Here is a 13,678-nt window from a genome sequence, read left to right as displayed (position 1 = left end):
CACAACAGGGACAACCACGCAATTCATCAGCCCTGCTTCATCTGGGCGAGGCCAGGTCGTGTGTCCCCTGACAGGTGACTCCGCCAAGGAAGAGGCACACACACGCCAGCCTCGCCTGGCGGCCCAGGCACACAGGAAATGAGGGGCTGCTTCTCTGGTGTTAGCTGTCTGCAAACCGCTTTATCTTCAAGAGCAAGGTCACGGATGAAGCCTTTGCTCAGGAAAAAGAAATCCTTTGTGCAGGGGTCAGCAAAAGTCAGAAAGTCAGATTTGCTCTATTACTTCCCATCATGGAAAATATGTGGTTTGCCACCGACAGGTAATTATTTATTATGTAAATATTTGGGGTTGCTCCAAATATTAGCTAGATGTGTGTGTACGTGTGTGTATGTGTATCATCATACGGTGTCCACTGTAACTGACCTAGAATTCCTATCCTGGAATGAAAAGAAAGAATTGATTTATTAGCAGTCAGCATCTATGAAGTAGTCCTACAAAGCGAATTTTAGATATTTTAGGCTCAAGTAGGATAAACGAAAACATTTGGAAACCTTCCGCCTTCCCCCTGTATGTGCACAGACGTGCTCATCACTTGTGTACGGGTGAGTGGGTGTCACTGCCCGCAGGTGGAGAGCTGGGTCCCCGGCTCGTCTGACGGCCGCTCTGTGGCTCAGTGCTCACGGTTTCAGTCGCCGGTGGTGGCGGAGGTTAGGGTAGAAGCGCCCACTCGGCTGAGTTTAGCTTCCACGGAAATGTCATGCGGTGTCTAACAGAAATGGATCTTGAACTTCTTTGTATTTACTTTTTTTTTTTTTTTTGACCAGACATAGTTTTCTATTTAAGAAGGGAAAAGGGGCTTTATAAACCTAACAGAAGAGGGACGCCTGGGTGGCTCAGCGGTTGAGCGTCTGCCTTCGGCTCAGGGTATGACCCAGGATCGAGTCCCACATCGGGCTCCCTGCATGGAGCCTGCTGCTTCCTCTGCCTGTATCTCTACCTCTCTGTGTCTTTCATGAACAAATAAATAAGATCTTAAAAAAAAAAATCTTACAGAATAGATGAGCTGCATGTAAGTCACTTAGATTATGCAAAGGTGAGCCGATGTGGAAAGTGTGACAGAGACAGGGTTGTTTTCCCAGGCGTCATCAAAGCCATTTTGGCCACATGACAGTGGTCTATGGAAACACGACAGTCTGAGCAGAAAGCTCTGCCGGTCTTCTGCTGTTTGTGAGAATATGCCAGCGTGTTGAGGCCAGAAGCTGATCTTAAAGAGAACAGGAGACAGGATGAGGAGGAGGAGAGGGAGACAGCAGTAGGACTCCTACCTTGTAGGAGAGGTGAGAAAGTCCAGGAAAAATAAGTGTGAAAAATGGTTGTTTTTCTCCTTTTGAAGACTTTCTCCTCTTCCCTGCCTCTCACAGGGAGCATTAGAAAAACGTAGAATTGTGAAATAGTTTTTGAAGGATGAAAACATGTATGAGAAGAGTTGTTTACCTGGCACTGAATTACCAAAATTAATTTTTAAAAATTGTGCAAGAGGAAGACTTGCTTTGAAATGGGTTTCCGTTCATTATAAGCCACCATAATGATAAACAGCACTGTTAGGACATTCCAGTCAAGGCACGAGACACACTTCGCACTGAGGAGAGTACTTTTTAATGTTGTCAGTGGCTCTTGGGATCAAGGGCCTTTGGACATCTTATGGCCTATTGATGCCCACCTATTGATCAATCATTTTCTAGATTAAGGGCATCCTCAATCTATTGTCCTTTCTATTCAAGTCTCTATAGATATTAAGTTATATAAAGAGTCACTGGAAGATAAAAAACACTGGCTGATGAATTGGTCATGTAAACCCTTAGTCATCCCTTCAAATACCCTCTGTCTTGATAGTAAAGTCAATTTTATTGATTGTCAGATGTTGGAAACATCCAATAAAACAACGTAAACACAGTCTCAGCCAGGAGAATATAATCCTTCTTTTGAGAATGGGGAAGGCAAGCCTCTTCAATGACCCCATGGGGTCCATACCCCTCTCCAGTGATGTTTTTGGCAACAGAACAGTGTCTTAGGAGCTTGAAATCTGGGAATTTCCCCTGCCAATAGCGAAGCTGCTGGATGGCCCCTGCTCTGTGGTCCTGGGGCTGTCCCCTGCTGTGTCCTTTGCCTGTGTCACATCAGTGTCACCCGTGTGACGATAATGCATATGTATGTCTTAGTCCATTTGGGATATTCTAACAGAATACCACAGACTGGGTGATTTATAAATGACAGAAATTTATTTCTTACAACTCTGCAGGCTGGGAGTCCATGATCAAAGAGCCAGCGGTTTCTGTGTTTGGTGAGGATCACTTCGTGATTTATTGACGGTGTCTTCTCACTGTGTCCTTGCATAGTGGAAGAAGCTAGGGAGCTCACTGATGCCTCTTTTTAAGGGCACTAATCTCATTTTTGAGGGCTCCACCCTCATGACCTAATCACCTCCCAAAGGCCACACCTCCTAATATCATCACATTGGGGGTTAGATTTAAACATGGATTTTGCAAGGACACATTCAATCTAAAGCAAAGGGAATAGATGACAAGGTTTGTGTAAGGGAGGGTAAACACCTGGAAAGCAAGAATTGTAATCACACCAGGCCCATGGAGTATATCAATGGCAACATATATCAAAAACAGGGAGAAGAAAAGTGTGCTTTGCTGACCATCAGTATAAGCGCAGAGCCATGAGCTTCCCTAGCCCAGCCCTACCTCATGTAGACAACACGAGGCTGCCTGCTCTGTCTGTAGAGGCCAAAAAACCAAGTCCTCTTGTTTTGGTCTATAGTCTATGGTCCTATTATAGTCTACAGTCTTTAGTCCTCCCCCGCCCCCAAAAGGAGCAAGGAAGAGCAAAGCTTGATGCAGTCTTTGAGAAAAAGTCAAGAAAACTACAAGAAAGAGCTTGCAGGTAAAAGTTTTGAAAACACCCAAGGTACATTATGGAGCACCTTGGCATTTAGAATGGTCTCCATGCCCAACCGTGGCGCTCCCTCAGGATGCCAACTCCCTTGGCCATCATGCATCGGAATCAGCTGGTTCTTTTTGGTCAAACTTTTCTTTGAGGGCTCCGGCTTCAGTGGAAATCTCAGAGGACCTAGTGAAAGAAAAGGGCCTAGTGAACCCCTGGAAGAATTTTAGCAAATGACGTGTGCTCCTCAGACTCTTCTCGACTCTAAATCCCAGGGCGTACAGGGCAGAGGAAGCTGGGGATCGTGAGACATGGTTACTGTGTTTCTCCCTAACACAAGGCGAGCAGGAGCTCCGGGCCAGGGGACTGGAAAGTCACCTTCAAGGGCAGCGTCTGACGGTGGCAGGCTCTGCGGGGTGCACCCGTCGCCAGATGGGCAGCACCCACTTTTTCGCTCTTCTTCCTTCTTGCCTGCTTCAGAAGTCGGGTGGTGTCATCACCTCAACAAATGAGAAATCAAGCAATTGCCCTGTACCCCACACCATGGGTGATACCAGCACAGGAAGTCCCGTGCTCCTTTTTAACCTTTAATGTTGGCATTCTCCCGAGTTCTCATCCTTTTGCCAACTTATTGGGAACTGGCAAACCTCAGCACGTGTTCGGTCAGATTTCTTAAAGCCTCTCACTATATGATTCTATGTAAAGATATATTAAATTTGGACACACTTGCCTTAGAAGTTAACACACAGGATGGGAGCCTTTCACAAGCAATCCAAGTGACGTACCTTCTTCCCTCCTCCTCTTCTCTCATTGGCTCTTCTCCCTTAAATAGGATGCACGTTACTGCCCCCCACCCCTTGGTTCTGCAAGAGGAAGAGAGGAAAAAAGGTGGAAACTTCTATGCTAATAACTTTTGTCCAGCTGCACATGATATATTTTATCTTCCTAAACACGTCGAGAGACTTAGTTCGTCGGTGGGAATAAAAAGCTAATTGGATCCATTGCAGTTTCTCCCCACCTGCTCCCATCACTTGCCAGCCAACAGCCCAGTACAGGATTTTCTTTTCTTTTATGGCAGCAGATTTTCTGAAAACTGTACATTTCTCCAAAGGCTGTACTGAGGACACCAGCTGTGATTCATTCAGTGAGGAAAGGAATGGGGGTGCTTGACGTTATCTCAGAACACGAGCTTCATTCATTACAATGTCTTCAAGGCATTTCCGCCTCCCCAGGACCCAGCATAGTGCCCAGCACCATCCCACGGTCAATAAGTGCCCAGTGGGCTGAACTGACATTCAGATGGTATTTTTTTTTTGACAGGGAAAAACAATGGGGCCTTTTGGTATAACCAACACCTGGGAAGGGGCCTTGGGTTAGTGATGCCAATCCTTTTTTTCTTTTTTTTTTAAGATTTTATTTATTTCTGAGAGACACATAGAGAGAAAGAGAGAGAGAGAGAGAGAGAGAGAGAGAGAGAGAGAGAGAGAGACGTGCAGGGAGCCTGATGTGGGACTCAATCCCAGGACTCCAGGATCACGCCCTGAGCCAAAGGCAGGCGCTAAACCACTGAGCCATCCAGGGATCCCTTAATGATGCCAATCCTTAAACACACTCTAACGTTAGGGTAGGAAACATGTTTTGTTCAGAGATAATACTGTGAAAGAAAGTACAGTGTCCAAATTGGAAGTTAGCTCATCAAGTAGCTGATGGGAAAAGGGTGCAAAGTCCAGAAAAGGGGAGGGAAATGAATATTCGTTATTGAACATCTGGTATGTACCAGACAGTGTGACCCTCAGAAGTATATACTCACCCTCGGAAGTGAGATATGAGTTGTTCCTTTAACCCCCTAAGGGGATTAGTTTTATTATTTCCCTTTCACAGAGGAGGAAACTGATATTCAGAGAAGCTTGTAACTTGCAAAGGATGATAGTTAATAAGTGTCAGAGCCAGGATTCTTTTAAGATGATTTATTTATTAATTTGACAGAGAGAGAGAGAGAGAGAGGGAGTGAGCACACGAGGGTGGAGAGCGGCAGGCAGAGGCAGAGGGAGAAGCAGGCCCCCCGCTGAGCAGGGAGCCTGACATGGGGCTCAATCCCAGGACCCTGGCCTCATGACCCAAGCCAAAGGCAGATGCTTAACCAACTGAGTCACCCAGGTGCCCCAGGCCAGGATTCTCATCCTGGTTTGGCTAACTCCAAAACCTATGCCTCTCTCAAATGTGAAACATTCTCCTCACATTTCTACATTTAGGAGGAAACAAATAAATAAACTTAGGAGGATAATCATCCTACTGGGACACCTCTGATTGCTTCTCCTGCACCCAGCACTCCTGAGCACAGCTCCCATGCAGCAGAGTACCCTTCAGAATCTTCCACCCTTCAGAAGATGCCACAATGCTGATGGGACTAATGTTAATATTAATAATGGGATTAGTGGGTATCTTTTTTGAAACACTTGGGAGTTACAGAACTAGACAGCTGAACGGGGGGCCTGCCTGAGAGCAATGCTCAGAGGGAAGGAAAGATCACTGCATGAGTGGTGGGAAGGTGTGTGACACAGAATTCAGGCTCCCGAATGTGGATAAGTCTTCCCCTGGGGGGGTTACGGTTCGTAAAGTCAACACAGACGCGAATAGTGTCCGCTGAGCACAAAGGGAGGTGTGACTGGAGGAGGGTGGACCCGCCATGCCAGGTCTTTCTCTTTCCAGATTGCATTCGATGGTTTACATTTCATTGTTAAAGCAGCACTGAGCATTCAAAAGGTGTAAGTTCTTTTAGCGCACTTTTTGCAAAGCACACTTTTTATTTTTCAAGTAGGCTCCACACCCAGCATGGAGCCCAACACAGGCTCTGAACTCCATCCTGAGATCAAGATCCGAGCTGAGATCAAGAGTCAGATGCTTAACTAACTCAGCCACCCAGATACCCCTCAAAACTTATTGTTTAAAATGTATATGTATGTATATATATCTATATAGGACTATAGTAAAGTAGGAAAGAATTTTTCTTGGTGAGAAATGAAGCCCCCCCCCCCTCCCCGAGCAGATCCAAATGCTGGGGGGAGAATATGGAGAGGAAAAAAAAGTGAAAATGCACAAATAAGCAAAACTCCTTTGTTTTATACCTAAAAGATGACAAGATCCCTGAGGTCATTTCTCTCTCTCTCTCTAACTTGTAGACTAGCATAATTAAGAGAAAGGGATCAAAATCAGGGTCTGGCAGAGAGGAAGGTATTTCAAATACAGTTTAAATTATTAAATGCCCTCCACATCTAGACTCTGTACCCCCATCATACTCACATGATACAGAGGAGGTGCCTCCGTGGAAACAAGTTTTTCAGAGGGAAACATCCAGGAGATAGGAGGAACCTCCTTTTTTTTCTTTCTGCTCAAATATTTTATTACTGCGTATAACAGTGGATGAAGTGACTCACATTGTAAACACATTGGAGAGACACGAGGTGGTTTAAAGAAATAATTGCCTCTTATATCATGGGACGTGATTAAAAGGGGGAGCTTGCCAGATTTATGGGTGTGTTACGGCGATGCTTCTTTTGAGTCATGGAAAGAAATTATTTTATGAGGCTTCATTTGGTTTTATGAGGAAAGCTCACTTCAGAGGAGAAAGTGAGATTTGAGCTCCATCCCTTGGAGCTGGATGGTTCTGGGGTCCTGGGATCTTTAAGGCCTGTGAGCTAGACAAGAAAAGATTCTATGGTGCCCTGCGGGGGGCACGAGGTAGGATCGAATGTGCGGGGTGCTGCCTGCAGTGTTGGGTGCTGTGAATGAGGCCGGATCCTGGTGTGGGACCTGGAAGGGATGAACAAGGTCACTACCGTCCTGTCCCCAAAGCTGCACACAAGCTGCAACGCTGGCTGCTTTCAGCTTTCCCACATGGCTGACTTTTCCTCTTCTTGGTGAAGCGTCTAGTGAGGTCTGAAATCACCTAAAAGGCTAAACAGACAAAAAAAAAAAAATGTGTAAGAGAATGGGAGACTCGAACTCTCATTCTACAGAGAGGAGTCTTTGTGTGTTCTGTATTTCCGTTTGGGAGTAGCTCACCAACCAAATCTGGGAATGTTGGAAACACTGGACTTTGCCAGAAATGATAAAAATGATGTGGAAAAGCTAAAAAATAATGAGAATGAAGAGGAATGATGATTAGAACTCCTTGGTTCCTTGTCCTGAACCAATAATCAGTTACCTGCAGATGGCCATCATTCCTAGTTTAGAAAGCACGCTGGAACACCTTTTACCAGTATCCTGTATCAACCACTTACTGACTCATTCATTCATTCATCTACCCATGTGTTCATTCATTTACCTGTTCATTCATTCTCCATGTCAAAGTGATGAAAGTATCAGTTTGCAACAAGCCTGGTCCTCCAAATCTTGAACATTCTTTCATTCAGTCTTTGAGTGTAACCATGGGTACGTAGATTGAGGACCAAGTCTCTAGGCTCTCCTTGCTGGGTTCAAATGGAGCAATGGCTTATAGCCTTTCTATATGTGCATGTTGGCCTTGGTGACAGTGAAATTTCCAGAGAATCTGGCTCCTATTTTTTTCTTACTTATGGTCTTATCAATTTTCGATGGCTTTTTCATTATCCATTGTTGAATCCCTCAGGAAAGGGAAAGGATAGGGAATAAGAGCACCATGCCTGAGGTAGTAAGAAAGAATGCCTATGGAAGTTCCAAATTATCCTGTATATAACAGTGGATGCTGATTACTCACAGTATGTCTTGAGCCTTTATAAATATTATCTCTATGGGTCACATATTACCACTCTTCCTTTGCGTGCCTCTTCCTCTTATAGCAACCTGACTTGGTAGATATAAGGGACTCACTAGACCAAGACCACACAGCCAGAACACACAGAAGTGGATTTAACTGGGCCACTGGTCTGTCTAATACCTGAGGATGCCCTGTTATCCTGCAAGGACTCTTGGTGATCCCGCCTCTTGGTTTTTCAATTTGCCTTTGCCAAACCTAAAAGGAAAACCAACGTGCTGTGTCCTTTGGTGGAGGAAAGCAACTGAGGAAAGAGTCTCCTCTCGTGCCTTTTCATTGGTTGAAACTAAAACTGACCAGAAGCCGGGGGCTTGATATGGTCCATTCAGGTCAACCTTCTGGGCACCCAAGGAGGAGGGGGCAGAGAGAGAAGGTGGAAGGCCAAGGAAGGATTCTATCACCGAGGTGTTCAAAGGAAGTTGATGTGTGTAGAGCTGTGTAGATGCCCTCAGAGCTTCCCAAATTTCTTCTCTATCTGTGGTTATTTTCGAATTTTGTCTATTTGTTTTCTCCTCTTTAAAAAAAATATTTGTTTATCTAATGACTTCCTTCCTTCCCTCTCTCTCTTTCTCTCTCTCTCCCTTCCTCCTTTCCCTTCCCTTATTCCTTCCTTTCCTCCCTACCTTCCCTCCTTCTTTCTTTCTTGATTAAAGAGCTAAATCTTCACGTTATTAATTAGCTTATCTTTTGTTTTGTAATTTATTAATTTCTGCTTTTATCTTATTTAGTCTCCAATCTGATATTTTATTTCTACCAATTCATTTTTTTTTGCTTTCTATCTATAATGCTTTTTAAATACTTGTTTCTTCTTGTCTGCCTCCTATTTTTATTTGTGAAGTTTTCTTTATATTTCTCTCTACCTTCTTCTGATGGGAGGTTATACTTTTTTAGTTTTTAGTGGTTACCTTTGCACTTAAAATTTTTGTATTTTTTAAATAAAATTTGCATTCTGGAATAATTTTAGATTTACATAGAAGTTACAAATATAGAATAGGGAGGTTTTTTTAATACCTTTATACCTCACCCAGTTTCCCTTTTAGCATGTTATAAACCATGTAGTTAAAATTAGAAGAACAAAGCAAGAAGCATGCATTACTGTTAATTAAACTCTTGATTTTATTTGGGTTTTTATCAATTTTTCTACTCACGTCATTTTTCTGCTCCAAGATCCAATCCAGAATATCACATTGCATTTAGCACCCTTAGATTTTTAATATGCATCTTTGACCTAACAAGATCATACAAGATCTCGACAAGATCTATTGTGTTCATCCTCTTTTTGAACAATTCTATGAAGATCTTTACCCTGACATCCTCCCATGATTCACATGTGATTTTTGTCAAGTACTTCCAATCCATTTGGGTTAAAGCTATCCTAAATTATTCATTATTATTATTATTACTATTAATTTCACAGCCAATGTTTATTTGGATTTCCCTAAAATTTTTTATATATATAAAGAGAAAGCATGGTGTGTGCACATGAATACAGTGAGACAGGTGGTGCACAGAGGGAGAGGGAGAGAGAAAATCTCAAGCAAGGCCCATGCTTAAGTTGGAGCCATGCACGGGGCTCGAGCCCACATGATCCCTGAGATCATGACCTGAGCTGAAATCAGGAGTCGGGCACTTAACTGACTGAACCATCTAGGCACCCCTAGATATCTAAATTTTAAACAACCAATTAGTTGATCTTCACCTCTTGTATTTGTATTCTTCCTTTGGTTCAGCTTTCCTCCTCATTGAAGTACATCTCTTCGAATCTTTTTGAGTGGGGATCTGTGAATTACAAATTATGTCAGCAGTTGTTTGCCTGAAACGTCTTCAGTTTGTGTGCTGTTGATTACAGAATAAAGTATAGAATTTCATCTGAGAATTTTAGGTTGAACGCATTGTCAGTCAGGATTGTCACAATATTCCACTGTCTTATAGTTTCCGCGGTAACTATTGGGTTATGTTAAGTATATTTTGTTCCTTCGTAGGTAATTTCTCTTTTCTCTCTGGTTGTTTTAAGGAATTTCTCTTTAACATTCATGTTTTGCAGTTAAAAATAAATAAATTTATTTTTATTTATTCTTCATGAGCTTCATACTTATCAAATCTGAACCTTCATGTTTTTCATCTATTTGAGCAAATTCTCAGACATTGCTTCCTTGAATATTGCTTCTATTCCAACTAGACATACATTGGACCATCTCATATCATCCGTGCTTTCTTAATCTGTTTCATATTTTCTACCTCATTATATTTCTGTGCTTTAATGATCACTTTTTCAGATCTATCTTGGGTGATGTGCTGTTCGACCTGCCCATTCACCTTTTAATTGTAATGAAAATGTTTTCCGTTTGTAGAAATTTTGATTCATTCTTTTTCAAATCTGCTGGCTCATTTTTCATGGAGTCTAATTCTTTCCTTATATTTCTAATACTTAAAAAAATACTCTTGTACTTTAAATATACATACTTTATAGTTTCTATTACATTGTTTTTCTATTATCTCAAGCCCTTGATGAATTAATCATCTGCTGTAGCCACTGACTTTTACTCACAGCAGATTGTTTTCTTAAGTGCTTTGTAATTATTAATGGAGAATTAGTTTCAGAAGAGCTTTTGCTTTATATTTCTTTGTTAATTTCTTGGCTTTGCCTTGGGATTTCAGAAACAATGTGCAGAGTTAAAATAAAAATTTTAAAGGAGTGTAAGACACAGGCATAGAGAATTTTTTTTTTTTTTTTTTCCCATCCAGAACCTTATAGATAGAAGCTTTCTGGGAATTTTGCTGGACCAATGAGGGTCATTGAAGTTTACTAATTCGCAACTTGAGGTTGTAGTCCTTTGAGGGTTCTAACCTTCAACTCCCCAACTTTAGCATCCCAAGATCTTATATGCTGTTGCTGTACATTTTAAAAAACATAGTAACTACTCCAAGATACCTTGGCCCAGCCCTCTGCCCTCTTGTCCCCTTTCTCCTGTGAGTCTTGTAGTATTAACTCTTCCTCATTGCTTGGCTCTCAACACTGTCATTCTGCTAGTTCCTTCACCCAGATTGGAAAGTAAGCTCTTTCCCTGTCTTGCACAATGCCAGACCAACAGGGCCTAGTGTAATGTCTGGCACATAATAATAAACAATCAATCCTGTTGAATGAATAAGTGAGTGAATCTATGTGAGCTGTGGTGCCAGACTACTTCATATGAAGAGAAGTGAAACCGTTCCCACCCTCAAGGCCAGGGATGAGATGTGAGACAACTGGTTCTAATCCAAATGGATGCTATCATGGAGGGGCAGACAAAGTATCATCAGTGTAGCTAAAAGGCTTCTTGGAGAAGGTGGTACTTGAATGGAGCCTTGGAGGATGAGTGGGATTTTATTTGGTGGTAGAATGGGAGAGAAAGCATGGCAGGCAAGGAGGGAAGCATGAACAAATTCCTGGATGAATGGAATTGAATGGCTGGCTCTGGAACTATAGGTGACCTTCTTTGGCTGACTTATATTATGGGGCAGCTACAGGAATGCCCCTTGAAGACCTCCAATTTCAGGGACTGACCAAGGACCCCAGCTACTGCTCTCTGAGCAGTCCACAAACCAATCCACACTGGGTTTCATCAAGGCCAAATGCATTTCCCACAGGCTTTTTTCAGCCAGTGGCTGAGTGAGGCAGGGATACAAATACCAGGCCATTCCTAGAAGCCTTGGAACTCCTTGGTTGGTTAAATTTCCCTCAATGTAAGCTGACATCGCTTCCTGGTGGCCTTGGTGTAACTTTCTGAGATTCTATTTGATTCTTGACATTTCCTTCACTGTGTGTGTGTGTGTGTGTGTGTGTATGTGTGTGAAACTTCCAGTCCTTCAGCTGTCTCCAGCTACTCCACCTTTTTCTCTTCCAGATGTTAGCCCTAATAAAATCTATGCATTTTTAATCCCATAATGATGTCTACTTCTTGGTGGACCCACATTAACACCTACCGCATGTACCTTCTGCAGGGAAGGTACAGAAAAAGACCCTGGAGAGATCCATCTTGTCAAGGGCTTTTAATGCCACTCTCAAGATTGGGATTTAGGCCGAGAGTTTGCCAATGAAGATTTTAGAAGAGGGAAACATTACTTGTATTTAAGGAAGTGGATTTTGAGGAAGTCATTGCAATGACCCAGACGGAATGAGGTGAGGATGAGGCTGTGTGGGGAACAGTGGAGATGGTGAACTGACTTCACATCTCCCACAGAAGAAAGCATGTGACTCTGGTGACAAATTTTACCTTCTCTCAACTTTTCAGAAAAGAAAGCAACTCTTACATAAACTTGTTTGAAAAGGCCCTACACGGGAAGTGTTAGCAGGAAAAACATCAACCTGGGCCCCATCCACCGTTATTTCCAGGCGTAGCGTCCCCACAGAGTATGTCAGCAAAACAGTAATGGTTTATGCTTCTGTCACCAGGCTCCTTCTTTCTTGAGAGCAACCTGAAAGGAAAAGGATGCTTTTTACCTCTTTGTGACCTTCTCCGTCCAGAGTCTCTGGAGAACCGACCAGAAAACAAACCCCAGAAAGGGCCCTGGCGATGTGTGAACCCTTCAAGGTGTAGTGTGGTGTGAGGGCTTCCCGTGAGGCAGCAGATCACAAGTCTCAGAAGTTCCATGCTTTAGGTTTGAGAGAAGCAGCAAGGACCCACGGCCTGCCTGTGATGCCCGCGTGGGGGCCAGGACGGGGATTCTGCAGGGAATGTTGGCCAGGCCGGCTCCAGTCCCGACCCGCAGTGCAGCTGCTCCCCTTTATGCCCAGACCGGAGCCGAAGAATGGTGCCCTGGGAAACAGAAGGGCGCGAGGTTCCTCGAGGGGCCCTGGCAGTGGGAAGTACAGGCGCTGCCATGGCCTGAGCCAGACTCCACCGTTTACCCTTCCGGGAGGGTGGGCAGGGGAGGCGGGTCAGGTGCTGCAGGGCCAGTTGGCACAGTCACCTCCAGACACCATTTTGAAGTGAGGCATTAGCAGCTTCCTCTCTGAACAAACAGGAAGCCTGCTAGAAATGTCATTGTCCCTTCCCGCCTGTGTTGACAGGACTGTTAAATGACCAAGTCCAAGGAGCTCTGCCAAGTCCAGGGAGCCAGGGAACTCGCAGCTGCCGGGCCACCTGGGGCCTCTGAGTCCAGCTCAGGGTTTCCTTGTCGGGGCGCCCGCATTGTGCAGCCCCCGGTCCTCTGGCGGCGGGCGGAAGGGCCAGGCGCCCGGGGGACAGGGGACAGGGGACAGGGGACAGGGGACAGGGGCAGCAGGCCCGCTCCCTCCGCGCGCCCGCGGCCGGCCCCGGCCCCAGCCCCGGCCCCGGCCCGACCTCTGCGCGGCTCTGGCCAGGATTCAAGCCGAGTGCGAACACCTGCCCTGCGCCGCGGCCGCCGCACAATGCGCCACATGCCAGTTGGCAGTGGGCAGAAGAGAAGCCTATTAAAGTCCCTGACATTATGAAGAAGTGCGGCCCTCTGCTGTGCGCGCTCCCTCCCTCCCTCACACACACACACACACACACACACACACACACACACACACACACACTCCCCGGGCCTCTCAAGCTTTGCACATGTCCTTGGCTACTTCACTGTCAATCAAACACTGAATAAAAGAGATAGCCCTCTCCTGGGGGCCAAGGCCTCTTATGAGTGTGTGTGTGCGTGGGGGTTTGTGTGTCAGTATAGGGGTGTGTGTGTGCGCGTGCAGGGCGTATGTGTGTGTAGGGGTGTGTATGTGTAGGAGTGTGTCGTAGTATATGTATGTGTAGAGGATGTGTGTATATGTAGGGGTGTGTATATATACGGGATGTATGTCAATGTGCGCGTATGGAGGGGGTGTGTGTAGGTGTGTGTATGTGTAGGGGTAAGTGTGTGTCTGTAGGGGTGTGAGCAGAGGCACGGGTGTGGCTGTGGGCATGGGGGGTGGGGTGCTGGGGCCTG

General features: G+C 44.7%; 1 long non-coding RNA gene across 1 annotated transcript; it reads right to left on the bottom strand.

Moving 5' to 3' along the window:
* Positions 1 to 3,678: 3,678 nt before the first annotated feature.
* On the bottom strand, positions 3,679 to 9,600 carry LOC119870678. Its single transcript, XR_005353148.1, has 3 exons — positions 9,441 to 9,600; positions 6,250 to 6,903; positions 3,679 to 3,812 (listed from the first exon to the last, which is right to left on the bottom strand). It is a non-coding gene; the product is annotated as an uncharacterized LOC119870678 (long non-coding RNA).
* Between the last annotated feature and the right edge of the window lie 4,078 nt (positions 9,601 to 13,678).

Source organism: Canis lupus, chromosome 1 (assembly GCF_011100685.1).
Source record: "Canis lupus familiaris isolate Mischka breed German Shepherd chromosome 1, alternate assembly UU_Cfam_GSD_1.0, whole genome shotgun sequence".
NCBI classification, from domain to species: domain Eukaryota; kingdom Metazoa; phylum Chordata; class Mammalia; order Carnivora; family Canidae; genus Canis; species Canis lupus.
The sequence above is the reverse complement of the archived record's forward strand: the minus strand, read 5'-3'. Positions and strand labels throughout refer to the sequence as shown.